Raw genomic sequence first — 14,703 nt, forward strand, 5'->3', positions numbered from 1 at the left:
TTACAGGCAGAAGCAGTCACCACAGGTCGTTCTGCTGTAGCCTGTCTGAACTGTGCAGATTGTCCCACAACTCTTCTCAGGATGGAACAGTGTCTACTCTGTAATCCGAGGCTGTCAGTCTCCAGCAAGAGAAGGGTGGAGAGCAGAGGAGAGAATGCAAACTCTTCCTCAACCCTTGGAGGAGGCCTCTTCCAGGCTAATATTCACCTCGTCTGTTTTCCTGCAAGGTAAGTTCCCTACTATACGCAAGACCAACACAAAAGACTTAAAAAGCTTGCCTGGGGCCTCCAAAGGCCATGTTTCTAGGCATTGTAAATATGATTTTAAATTATGTTCCATTTATTTTACAATAATTATTATTATTTTATAATACAGTTTCATAGACCCTGGGATTTCATTTACTCCCTCCCCAACTGTCACCATCCCTGCTATGTCCCACTATATTATTACTGTAGTATAGTTCTTCATAAACAGCCATATGTCCATCATTGCGGGCATGGACAACGGCAGAGGGTCCACCATCCTATTGTCCAGATTCAGTAAATAGTTTCCTTGGGAGTCCATCTTTGTGATCTGGAAGTAGAGATGCATACTGCATTGTATTATCACATCTGGATGTGTTAGTCTCCATTACACAGTTACTATACATCCCTTAAATGAAAAGTCACAATACAAAATCAACAACTGGAAGAAAAAAAATTAAAAATGCCATGAAATTAAAAAACATGCTACTGAATGACTAATGTGTCACTGAAAAAATGAAAAACAAAAATCAAGAACTGTTTTAAAGAAAATAGTGCTACCATATGATCTATGAGTCATTGAAGACTTTAATGAGAGTTTTGAAGAGATGAAACAAAAAAAAAATCAAAATCCATGAGATATAGTTTCCGCTGATCTTTGTTGGTGAGATATGCCTTCTCTGGGCAACAAATGGATGGGTTTTGTTTTTTAATCCAGTCTACTAATCTATGATGTTTGGTTGATGAATTTAAGCCATTTAAATATCAGCCTGAACAATTAAAAAGCAAGCCATCATCTTCGTTAGAGAAAAACATACGGAACACTCTATCATGCGATGCAAAAAAAAAAAAATGCAGATGCTGAGAAAGATTTCTTAGAAAACTAAGCAAAAGCATAAGCACTCAAAGTGAAAATAAACAAATAGGATTACATCACACTAAGAATTTTCCATAGAGCAAAGAAAATAGCAAAGCAAAAATCAAGCAACAAAAAGGGGAAAAATGTTTATATACTGCAAAACAGATAGGGGAAGAACAGGATTTATAAGCTCTTTAGAAACTCATCAATAGCGAAACAAAAATTCCAATGATCTCTCTAGCATCCCTTTCATAATTTATAACATAAAGAATCAGATTGTATTTGCCAGGTCTTTCTAATAAATTTGTACTGCTACTACTCTTCTTTGAAACTGGTAATAGAAAGAGAAATTAATAGATGCATACTACATTTTAAGTAGTGTTATGTGACAAATTAGAACATGAATACTTATGAACAAATATACTTTCAATCTGATTCACTTCAAGATAGCAAAATGAGTTTAATATCTTCTGAACAGCAGTAAATATATTCTTATAGGTCCTGCAATCCTTCCAAAACACTCTCAGTCTTTGTAAGGATCAATCATAGACTCAGATATAACAATGTGAGCAAACCCTGCTTCTGTTAGAATCATGTTGGGGCTCAGGAAAAGTTAATGTGTCTAACCTAATTGGATAATATTGTCTTCAAAGGTATAGAAAGGAGGAGTCTCACTCATCCCATCATTTCAGGTTTCTGTGATAAGATAATGGTTGGTGTCACAGTGATGCCAAGGCAGCATCATAGCTTTGTTCTCTTTGGTGTGTACTTATTCAAAATCGTCAGGAACTGCTGTGATTGTATTTAATGAATGTAATTAATGAAGAGAAATAATTAACATAGAGAATGCATTACAGAAAGGTACATATTACTTTATATACATCATGTGATTAAGCTTCCCAGGACAGCAATTAGGATGCTGTTAGTGTTATTTGTAGGATACTCATGATGATTTTAATTGTGAAAAGAATTAGACATCCAAAGTAGGTCACAGGGCAAGCGCAGTAGAGCAATGGTTCAAACTCAGTTTCACATTATGTGAGAATAATGTGGCACATAAAATGATATCCAAGCCTTTTTCTTGTTGCTACTTAAAAGATAAGCATACTCACGACATACGATGGAGCCAGTTTGAAACATTTATTTGAAGAGAGCCAGCATATTTTCTGGGATAAATTCAGAGAGCTAAAGTGTGTGTCCGTAAACAAGATTCCATCCAGTGTGATAGCACAGACTAATCTGCTTCTGGCATTGGTTAACTTCATGCATTGATCACAGTAGTCAAGTACTTAAAAATGTACAGTCTAGGTTTAACATCCAGGATTAGAGTTGACGTAGGGTTTCCTTAAATCCATGAAAGCAAGAGAGTTCACTTAGTTGTTATCTTCATTCCTTCTTCTCTAAATTTGATTTTATTATGAGTTTTCAATACTTTCTTTCAAAACAAAAATAAGGCTCCCTGTATAAAGGTAGAGCAAATGCTTCCACGTATTTATAACAGGCCATAAGTGGCTAAATGCAACAACTAGTGCAATCATCACACAGCATGTGAAGAACAGTGCTTCTGCCCATATCATTTTATTTATTCATTCAGTCATATCAGCTTAATGTTGATCATTTAACATTGAATATGTGGGATGTTTGGCTTGAGAATTGAAGTTTTCTGATCAGACATATTACCAGCTGCATGAAAAAGAAAAATGGGGTTCTGTTTCCTTGATCACGGAGTTTCTCAGGAGATTATATCTTCTAAAGCTTTGTAAGCAAATGAATACACAAGTGCATTTGAGGACTTTTCTTGAAGCTTTGTTTTCCTTTTCTGTCTATACATTCTCTTCTTGCCAATTTCCAAACTATTGCAAAAGTGTTTTTCCAGTTTGAATGAGCCAACTCAAGAAGATAACACTTCGCAAAAATATTCTTGAAGACAAATTGGACTGTTCTTTCTTCTACGGTGTGAGTAGAGTAGTAAAAGAGAGAGTTTGAAAATATCTTGGCCCTTCTAAATGATCATGAAGAAGGGACATTACGAAATACCTGGAAATCTTGTTTTCCCAAAGGGGAGGTGAACACATCATAAGATGCAGATGTGTCTTCAGTTTTCCTTTTGGACACGTGCACAGTACACATGCGCATCAAATGAAATAAACAACATTAACCTTTCAGGCCTGGGTTTCCAGAAAGTGAGAAGATCATGCATTGCCCCAGTCATTGCTTGAAAAGAACAACTCAGCAGTTCATTCCTTACCATAACCCTTTCATTTTGAAATCTAGCTTAAGCTATTATCTCAGCATGGAAGTACTAATTCATACCATCACTTTCCCAAAGAAGTGGTCCTGTGTGAGAGAAGAAAGAACGACTTTGGTTGTAGTTCATTAACAGTAAGCAGAGAGGGAAGGAAGTTTACATCCTAGTACTAAGATTATTCCAAACATTGTATCTGGTACTTCATTTAAGTGACCGACTTCTGCGTAAACATCAGTGAATAAATGACAAGAGAACAAAAATTACACATTTAGATATGTAGTATTTTACTGAAAATTGTCACTTCTCTTGGATCTCAAAGATCTAATTGTAACCAGTCTAAGATAACACAGAGCAAAAATAAAATGACAAGAAAACAAGCCTTTTTCCAAATAACAAACCTTGCTCTAGGATTTCCAGAAATTGTCAATTTCTGGAAACAAAACATACAAGAGCAGATTTTTGTTCTTGGAGTCTGCCTAGATAGTGAAATTCAATATTCTGCCTTTAAATTCATTTTTTCTCTGCCGAAAACAAAATAGTTTTCTTTTATTTTTGTAGCATTTTAAAGTTTCTGTATTAAGATATGTTAAAGGAAACAAACTACTCTTACCTTGAACACCATGATCAATGATCAATTAATATCTGCCCCACAAAACATCATAAAGTAAATGTATCCATGCCAGTCTGAGAAAATGGGTACTCCAGATGAAATAAAATTGCCACTCAAAATTTTATTTTTCAGAAATATTTATTTATTTATTCATGTCTATTTTTGAGAGGTAGAGAGACAAACACCAGAAAAAAGCAAGAACACTAAAAAAAAATCTAAGACAGCAAGGGGTTGGAAAGTTGGGGAAAGATTTGAGGTGCAGTGGGAAAAGTCATTGTCTGCAATATCATGGGAGTACTGGTTGGAGATGCGCTGACCCTACTTCTTATAAAACTCCCTGATAATACACCTGGGAAAGCAGCAGGATAAGGTCCAAGGTCTGTGCTCCCTCCCATGCATACGGGAGGCCCAGATGAAGTTCCTGGGTACTGACTTCAGACTGATTCAATTCTAGCTTTTGTGAACATTTTGGAGAATGAATACACAAATGAAAGCCTTCTCTCTCTCTCTCTCTTTCTCTCACTCTCTCCCCCCCTCTCCCCACTATCTCTCCCCCTCTTTTTAAATCTCTCATTCCCAATATCTTTCTGTAACTTCTTTGAAATAAACAAATGAATAAGTCTTACAAACCAAAAACACAGGGAGAAAGAACCTCCCTAAGATGGTTCAGCAGTTGCCCACAGTTGCTGTGCTAAGCTAGACCGGAAGCATAAGGAGAAACTCCGTCTACATCTCCCACAGGAATGGCAGAGATCCAAGCAAGTGAGTAATCACTGCTGGTTCCCAGTGTGCACATCAAGAAGAAGCTAGGTTCAGAAGGAGAGCCAGGACCAATCCCCCAGCTCTCTGGCATGAGATGAGGCATCCCAAGCTTCTGAGCAGCTGGGCTCCTTGCTTTAAACACACAATGAAGAAAATGTACAAGTAGATTGTTTTACATGAAGCTTCACTACTTCTCTTTGGATTTATTTTTGAAGACACATTATCACTTTGTTATTTGTTTTCAAACTGCTTACAATTTGGGTGTATATTTTTTTCTTGTGAATTTCACCATGAATGATAAATAAGTAAGTTGAGTAAGCAGAGAGGTGAGTTACAGGTGCTGACATTCTAATGCCTTCTGCACATGCACATGAGTTAGACAATTTGTTATTTCAAATGTTTGGTTTTACTATTTACTTATCAACTTTGCTAGATTTTTGGAACCTAAAATTTAGACCTTATAAAGGTAGCTCTGTAATATTTTCTTTCTGATATTCCATTGGAGAGGGGGAAATGAGGCAAATTAGCAAATACATTACCATATACAGTACTTTTCCTAAAATAAATATTGTTATCAGTAGTCAAAAAATGTCATACTCATAACACATCTGATCCTTTTCTCTGGTTAAAGTGGAAATATCACATGATGTACTTTTGATAAGTATCATCTGTTCTACATCTAATGAGGAACAGAAGCATGCATTTTAGAAACTTCTTTGAAATAAAAATAATGGAGACTTGCTGGCTTGTCTCTCTTTTATTTTTAATCCACATGTGATTTGCTTTAATTTTGGATCACATTATTGTAAGTTAATTTAATGCTATTTTTGCAATGAATAATTAAAATATTCTATACATTTTGAGTCTCAAATCACCCCTCCCATTTGGGCCATTGGTAAATTTCGGATATATCAGCAATCCATATATGAAAATATCAATGGCCTGTGGCAACAGGTGTATTTGCATGTTAGTTTGGCTGAGAAATGGAGGCTACAGATGTTGGATCAAACATCATCCTACGAAGTTGTTTGGGAAGACATATTAAGAATGCAATTGCTATATTGTGGGCAAAATTGATTTCCCTTTTGAACAAAATTGGGCCTCTTTCAATCCGTGGGAAATCTGAAAGATGAAAACGCTCCCCATAGAAGGAAAGAATTTGTCCCACAGCAGTCTGCTTTCAGATCTGCAACAGTGAGTCTTCCAGAGCCCCAGTCTGCACATCCACCTTGCCAGTTCCTTGTGATTCATCCCCCTACTTCCCGGAACAGACATGAATACTTCAGAAGGCTTACAAATAGTGGATTTCAGTGTCCATGAAACACAAAACTGAGACATAGTTCTTATCAAAACATGCATTAAGAATGAGTTGAAATCTCCTGTTATATACAATTTATTGTGTCCCCCTGAAAAATCTTGCCTAGCAAACTGATTCTATCAAATTCACATCCTGTGTGGAATTAATTTTTTAAAGTCACTTTATAATAATACACTATAATATTATAATATTGTAATATATAATAATATAATTATAATATCATATATTATGCTCACTGAGCATATTTATAATTCATTCTATTATTTAATAATATATTTTTATTTTTGAAGTTTGAATTATGTGGTACAATTTCATATAAGTTGGGGTTCCCCCTCAAACTCCCACTTCCAACAGATGTCCCCCCTTTTACTACAATGGTGTAGTCCTTCATAAGAAATCATAATTCTATTAGTCTCTTATTTTAAGTGTACCTCAACATTGCTGGTACAATGTCAGACAGTCCAGCATCCCATTGTCTACACATGTCCAACAGTTTAATTGGGATCCATCTTTTTCTGGAAGTAGGGATGCATGTTCCATTACACCCCCACATCTGTACATGATAAACTCCAGTACTCCATCACTATACATTTTCATAATTGACACACCATGAAACCAGGTCAACAACTGGTATGAGTTAGAACAGCCACAACAACAATAACATCAACAACAAATTACAGCACCATGAAAAAAACGTGCCACTAAGTAACCAACACATGGGTGACAAAAAGGAAACACAAAAGTCTCTTGGGAAAAATGCCACCATGTAATCCATGAGCCAATAATGAATTCGACAAGAGAAAGAAATTATTTGGAATAAACAAAACTTAAATAAAAAAACAAAACACATGGAATACAGCCTACAATAATGGGAGACATAATAATGGGATACAGCCATAATAATATACTATAATAATGTATTAACGTAACCTTTTCATTTTAGTAAACTAAAGCCCTGGTATCAAGTGTGGCAAATATCAGTGGTTGAGATAGAAAACCATTTTCCTCTAAGTGTTAAGCAAATATATGTTGTCATTGCCTAAGATATTGTTAAATATACAAAAATTGTGTATAAAGAACTTTAAAAGAGTCTATCAGTGCATTTTCCCAGGAAGGATTTGAGTTAAATCTGAGGTGTCAGTATAATGAGCAGTGGAATGCATGACTGACTTGGATCTTAATATCTTTGAACCACATCACTTAAGGACACTTACTGCTAGTGGAGATGGAGAATGAGGTAGAACTGAGTGGACATTTGCAATAACAGCAAAAAAAAAAAAAAAAAGAGAGAGAGAAATTGCTTCAACATCTTTAAAAAGAGCAGAAACAGGGCCCAGCGTGGTGGGCCTAAAGTCCTCGCCTTGAAAGCCTGGGGATCCCATATGGGCTCCAGTTCTAATCCTGGCAGTTCCAAGACCCATCCAGCTCCCTGCGTGTGACCTGGGAAAGCAGTTGAGGATGGCCCAAAGCCTTGGAACCCTGCACCCGTGTGGGAGACCGGGAAGAGGTTCCTGGTTCCTGGCTTTGGATAGCACAGCACCGGCTGTTGCAGCTCACTTGTGGAGTGAATCATCGGATGGAAGATCTTCCTCTCTGTCTCTCTTCCTCTCTGTATATCTGACTTTGTAATAAAAATGAATAAATCTAAAAAAAAAGAGCAGAAACAAAGGTTAAGAAAATCCACATGTACACACACACACACAAAATAATCAAGAAAAATGTCATTGAAGCCATAGGCTGGAAAAATTTGTGCTGAATAAATCTAGGGGAGAAAATTTCAATTTTTTGACCCCCTTCTCTCTTTAACTTTGTTATCACCCAAGCAATACGAATTAATTCCAACAATGATTACATTAAAAACACTGATGAAGGAGGTTGTTCTTGGAAATATTCAACAATCAGATTTTCTGAGAAGAGAACATTTAGTAAAGGTTATTTACAGTAAAATCAGCAGCAAAAATTGCCTAATAAAGCACTAATTTCATCATACCAATTTATTCCTTGGAACAGTAGCTTTAATTAAAAAAAAAATACTTGAGCTGTGAAGAAAAACCAATCCTACATAAAAATCTATACTTTCTCTGCCTATTTAGTTATGATTGTTGTACAGCGTTATTTTGGCCAAGGTCTTCCCTCACCTGTATAGAATCATCTATAGATATGAATTACAACATTTCTTTGTTTTTAAGTTTTGCTTAAAATAACCAAACTGCTGTATGGCATTTTGCATTTTCTTCTGATTTGGGAAAAACTGTTAGTATCATACTGTTATTTCAAATAGAAACTGATTTCATTTCACTTGAAAATAGTAAAACTAGGAGCTCGATGACTTTGTACAACTTTTCTTTTTAAAGACTTTGTTAAGGGAAAGAAAAGTACATGAGCTTTGAAAAGCATCTTTTTTGATGCATTATTGTTTGAAATTGGCAAAACAGAGAAATGGTGATAGCCTAAGTGAAAAATTCACTCTGAATTGAAATTTTTCTTCCAGATTAAGGGCTTGTCACCTAAAAGTCCTTCTAAGTGGGGTACTGATAGATTTATTTGTGCACTTGCAGGATGGAAATTTGTCATTATAAGTTTCAAGTAGCAAGAACATAGGTAGAATTATGTGGGTTATTAGTTATTACCTTTGCAACCAGAAGGTACAACTGTGAAATTGAATAGTTGCTCATGCCATGTTAAGAATTCCAAATCTCCTAGATATTTCCTGCTATTATCACATTTAAAGAAAATATAAAAGACCATTTTGTTTAGAAAATCTATGGAGGTTTTTTCAATGTGTGTCAATATAAAATGATATAAACATTTACATATTCTTACATTTTATTTTAATTTTTCCATTTGTTATTTTGGAGCCTTTTAAAAAGTTATTTCCTTATTTTATTATAAACATGTAATAACTCATTTTAAACTTCTGTAACTGTGCCATAGAAGTGGGAATCAATTCTTCTCATCTAACTCTGTTTTACTACCTGTAATTAGATGTCTCTTTAGACTTGGATAAGACTTGACAAGACTGAAAATGAACAACAAAATATAAACTAGACACATGGTGTTTATCAAATTACAAAGCTCTGCAAAGCAAACAACAGAAAAAAGCAACAAGCTGCAGAACAGAGAAACATATATGCAAATCTGACAAGCAAATAATAACATTTAGGAAACTCAATAGTCATGATTTGAATTGGCATTCTTGAAACTGTACCACATAATCATCGGGTCAATGCAAGCTAAAAATCACAAGTGAGCGTTAACTCTCAAAGGTTAGAATCATTATTATCAAAAAGTCAGAAAATAGCAACTACTTGTGAGGATGATAGAAAACATAAATTATGTTCTCATCAAATATAATTGGAAGTGTCTTAAGATCCATCAATCCCACCATGTATATTTATGTACTGCTCACAAATGGCAAAGATAGAGAATCATCCATAGGGGCCATTGCTGGATAAAAGCATAAATAAATGGGAGGACATGAACACAATGAAATATTACTCAACCATAAATGATGACTTCCTGTCATTTGCAGAGGCATGGGTGGACCTGGAGTTCATTATATTGAGTGAAGTAAGTCAAGCCCAGAAAGACACACACCATATGTTCTCTCTTACAAGTGGCTTTTTAAAATGAAGGCTATTAGTATTAAACAAAAAGCAGAAAGATCTCAGTCAGTTCTCTGCTTTTTATGTGGCATAATTTAATGCATAATTTTGATAATTACTGAATAGAGGTAGAAGCATTGAATGCTAATAGTTTTTAAAGATTTATTTAATTTTTACTGGAAAGGCAGATTCACAGAGAGGAGAGACAGAGGGAAAGATCCTTCATCCACTGATTCACTCCCGAAGGGGCCACAGTGGCCTGAGCTGAGCTGAACCAAAACCAGGAACCAGGGCTCTCGTCCAGGTCTCCCACATGGGTGTAGGGTCCCTAGGCTTTGGACCATCCTCCAAAAGCATGGAATTAAGCAGCTGGGATACAAACTGGTGCCCAAATGGAATGTTGGTGCTTGCAAGGCAAGGGTTTAGCCACTGAGCTTTTGTGCCACAACTATTAGTATATTTTGTAGAAAATAACACTTGAAGTAAAATTATTGAAAAAAAAAGAAATATATTAAAGAAAAGCAAGCAACATAAGGTAGCTTTAAATGAATAACAAATGAAAACCAATGTTGATAAACACCTTAAAATACAAGAATAAATATTCATAAAACAAATATTTGTTGCCTTTAAATTTTTTTGTAATTTTCATTGATTTAATGCTAATATCTTAAAGTATTCGTATCTTTAAAATATCGTAAAATAAGAGGTGTAGAGTTCATAACAAAATTAAACACACACTAAGTTTTTCAGCTATTTAAAAGGGTATTTCTGTGGAACTGACTGCAAAGGGTGTTTGTATAATTGCAGATAAATATTCACCTTGTGTACCCTATTTTTAATAGTCTTTAAAGGGTTTGTAACTTATTTTTGACCAGCTAAGCTTTGACGTCTTATACTCTAAGGCACTTACCAAACCGAGTTAAGCATCCAAAACAGAAGGCATCAAACATGGCCAAAGGCATCACATTACGGGAGCATGACCAGAGCACTGTAAAGCATGAAGAACCCTAGCTGTAAAGTTACATTTCCGGGCTCAAATCACTGAGTAATGCAGTAATCTTAGTATTCTCACCGTAAAAGTGAAGTTGAGCCCAAAAATGTTAAGAGAATTGAAGGAGTTAACCTGCATTGAACTTTCAGGGAATTATCTGGCCCATGTAACACATGAAAATCGGAACATGAAATAGCTGTAATTGCTTTTGTGGATGCCACACTACTCCATCTCAGCACACTTTCTAAGAAAGTGTCAGGCTTTGACGAATCACTCTTCCAGAAACTGCTCTTCTGTATACTTGATTTTTTTTTTTACATTTTCATTTACATGCCTTTAATTATTTGAGAAGGAGAGAGAGTGTGTGAAACAATATAATCATCTATCTTGTGGTTTGCTCTGCACTGACTACAGTCGTCAGGTTGGGGTCAGGCTCTTGAGCCTGGAATTGAATGTTAGGGCTTTGCTGTAAGTAGCAGGGAAACAACTCTTGAGTCATCATGTGCTTCCTGTCAGCATGTGCATTTGCAGGAAGCTGGGATTGTGAAATGGAATCTGGATGGGAATCCAGGCTCTCCCAATGGGCTTTGGGAATTCCACGTGTCATTCTAACTGCAAGGCCAGGGCCTACCCATATGCATTTATTTAACATGTTGGTCTGCATAGAAAATAACTGCATATTGGAGCCAGCACAACAGCTGAATGGCTAAATGGCTGCATCCTCACCTTGAAAGCGACAAGGTTCCATAGGGGTGCCGTTCAAGCCCCAGCTGCTCCACTTCTGATCCAGCACCCTGCTTGTGCCCTGGGAAAGCAGAGGAAGATGAATGACCTAAAGCCTTGAGACACTTGCACCGACATGGAAGACCCAGAAGAAACTCTTGTCTCCTGGCTTCAGATCATCTTAGCTCCTACCATTGTGGTCCTTTGGGGAAACGAATCAGTGAATGGAAGGTTTTCTGTCTCTCCTTCTTTCTGTAAATCTGATCTACCTTCCCAATAAAAATAAAACACCTTTAAAAAGTTTTGCATACTCCCTTTCAATGATGTGTTGTGACCTTTTTGAAATGCATATTGTCTTCAAAATTGCATAGCACTGTAATAAGGACAAAATGAAAAGTACATTTGAAAGTTTGCAAATAAGTTCACAATGAAATGTTATTTGATGTTTTTACTATACTTGCAAAATATATAAATGAATAAAACACCCACTATTCTTGGTATTTCATATTCACTGAGCCAAATAAAATAATATGTCAAAATAAGGCTTCTTATACACACACAATCAAATAATGTGCTTACATAGGGCATATTTGACGTCACATAGACACAAAGTGAAGATAACTCTCTCTAAATTTTGTTTAATTTTCTCCAATATAGATGCACATTGCTCTAATAATATTAGAAAAAAATGTACACAGGATATTTGAATCTATCTTCTCCATTAGAAGGGAAGGAAGCAAGAAACAAATTATGTTCTTGTGAAGATTTAATGAGGGCAAAACAGGATGGGAAGCCCTAATGTGACCTTCAAACAGAAAAGTCCTTTGAAATAATGAAGTAAGTAGCTTCCGTCCTCTTGGCACCACCATCTTGTTCTGTAAGAATTTCCTCTTCACCCCTTGACCTTTCACATGAGGTCATCACTAAAGGAAATGTCTGATTTCAAGGGTGATTGCAGACTTTGGAGATCTTTAAGTTTCAGAGTAAAGAACTTGTTAGATCCAGCCCTCTTGAAAGATATGGACAAGCAACAGTAACTCGCCGAAGTTAACTTTTTCCAAAGAACTTTAAATTGCTTAGGTGCTTCAAGAATGTATAGATAGCTGTGCTTTATATATGTGAATTCTACATAAATTTAAAATTTCCATGTACTTCTATCTGGTTGTATTCCTGAAAGTGTGTTAGTGTTTGAAAATTGTCACGCTGATAAAGCTGTATCTTTTTTAAAATGCAATAATATAAAAGCAAAAAAATATGTAGAACTGAAAAAAAAAACCTGAAAACTTTATCAAAGAAAACATGACAAACCAATGCAATGGAAAAATTCAGCAAAATCAGTTAGAATACAATTTCTGTACCTCAATATGTATTTGTGAAATAATTCATATACTATTTAAGGATATGTCATAGGTTTAATTGTGGTCAAAAAGAGATCTCTATAAGAAATCCTGATCAAATCATCTTGGCTATTTGATTTTTTATATCAGATTTTTAGTGTCCTAGACTTAGGATATTACGGTTGTCCCATTAAACACAGTAAATTAGATAAATAATCAAGTAAGCAATTTCACAATATATCCTGTGATATACAAGCCATGACAATTAAAAGTGACAGTGTTTTAAATGAAGTTCAGAAATTCATTATTAAGTTCTGAATTGAGTCAGCTTTGTTTCCTGATAGCAAATTTTAACTATACTTATGCATCATTCAATGGCAGGGGTATGTTCTGAGAAGTACATATTTAGATAATCTTTAATGTTGTTTAGACAGATATTCTGTGTGTTTTTCCACAAACGAAGGTGGTTACAACAGCATTAGATGATATAATCTTAACAACTATATTACATGTGGTTTGGTTTTGTTGGAAATTTCTTTATGCAGCATATGCCTATATTATAAATAAACTGTCATAATAAAAATTAATGTTGAAAATGATCAATGTTAAATATGTAGGAAATATTTCTTGTGTTAGCATTTGTTCAAAACCTTACAGAAATGAACACTAAAAAGGCCTTATCTGGTAGCCTGAGGGCTAATGTCCTTGCCTTACATGCACCAGGATCCCATATGGGCTCCAGTTTGTTTCCTGGTAGCCCCACTTCCTATCCAGCTCCCTGCTTGTGGCCTAGGAAAGCAGTAAAGGGAAGCCCAAAGGCTTAGGGCCCTAATTCCATGTAGGAGTCTCAGAGAAACTCTTGGCTCTGGCTTCAGACCACTGGCTCTAACCACTGCAGCCACTTGGGAAGTGAGCCAGCAGACAGAAGATCTTCCTATCTGTTTCTCCTATTCTCTGTATATCTGACTTCCCAACAAAAACAAATAAATCTTTTTGAAAAAAGAAAGAAATGGTCCCTAAGCCAAAGATTTGAAAAGCTCAGAAAGAGAATTAGATAATCAAGCCTGAGGCTTCAGGTTGATGTATTAGCCTGAGTTTGAGTCAAGGAGAAGCGGGAGGGTAAACGTTACCTCTGAATTTTGCCCCATCTGGAATCAGGGCAGAGGCTGCAAACTACCTATCCCCAAACATTTCACCACTACTAGCAACAACTTCCCCACCACGACGCAACCAGCATCACTGCTGCCATCCTTCCCACCACCTCTGTCTGTGTTACCCTTTACTGACAAAGCATCATGTTGCTAAAGCTTCATTTTTATATTATTCACCCTCAAACTCTACTGTTGGTATCATAATTGGTTTTAGCTCATTCATAAATTGCATTTTCCTTGATACTGCTTGCTTTATCTATCCCTGAGGAAATTTATCCTGTACAAAGTCAGGAGAAACAAAAATTCAGAAGTCCCACCCTAATGAAAAGAACAGCAAAGCAAATACTCTTCGTTACTGTCACAGTGTCTCCTTACATTGATAGGAAATGCTAAAGGCACTCAGCCGTGATGGACAACAAAGTTTACACTGTAAAGACGAAAAAGAGAAAAACGGAAAGGTGCTATTACTTTATTGAGATTGATGGGTCACCATTGCCTCTTCAGAACTGAATTTCCAAACATGTTACTAAGATAAGATGCGTCAATAGCAGTAACTAAAAATACTGTTTCATAGAATAGCAAATTATTAGCCTTTATCAATTGCTTAAAATGTGCTAGCTACATGTGTAGATTTTATAGATACTCAGTTAACAAGAAGCCACCCCATAGTTACTAATTAATACTAATTGTCAAGTTTGATCAATATCCTTGATTTCTATTGAAAAAATTAAATCTCATTGTGCCACTTATTAAAGTTACCATGTGTCCCTTCCACTATAACCACCAAAGTTATAATGAAGAGAGAGTAGTTTTTGATCCTGGCATATATTTAAGAATTATAACCATCTTAGTAAAAT

This window comes from Ochotona curzoniae, unplaced genomic scaffold, assembly GCF_017591425.1.
Source record: "Ochotona curzoniae isolate NIBS_2020 unplaced genomic scaffold, NIBS_Ocur_1.0 contig_3498, whole genome shotgun sequence".
Lineage (NCBI taxonomy): Eukaryota > Metazoa > Chordata > Mammalia > Lagomorpha > Ochotonidae > Ochotona > Ochotona curzoniae.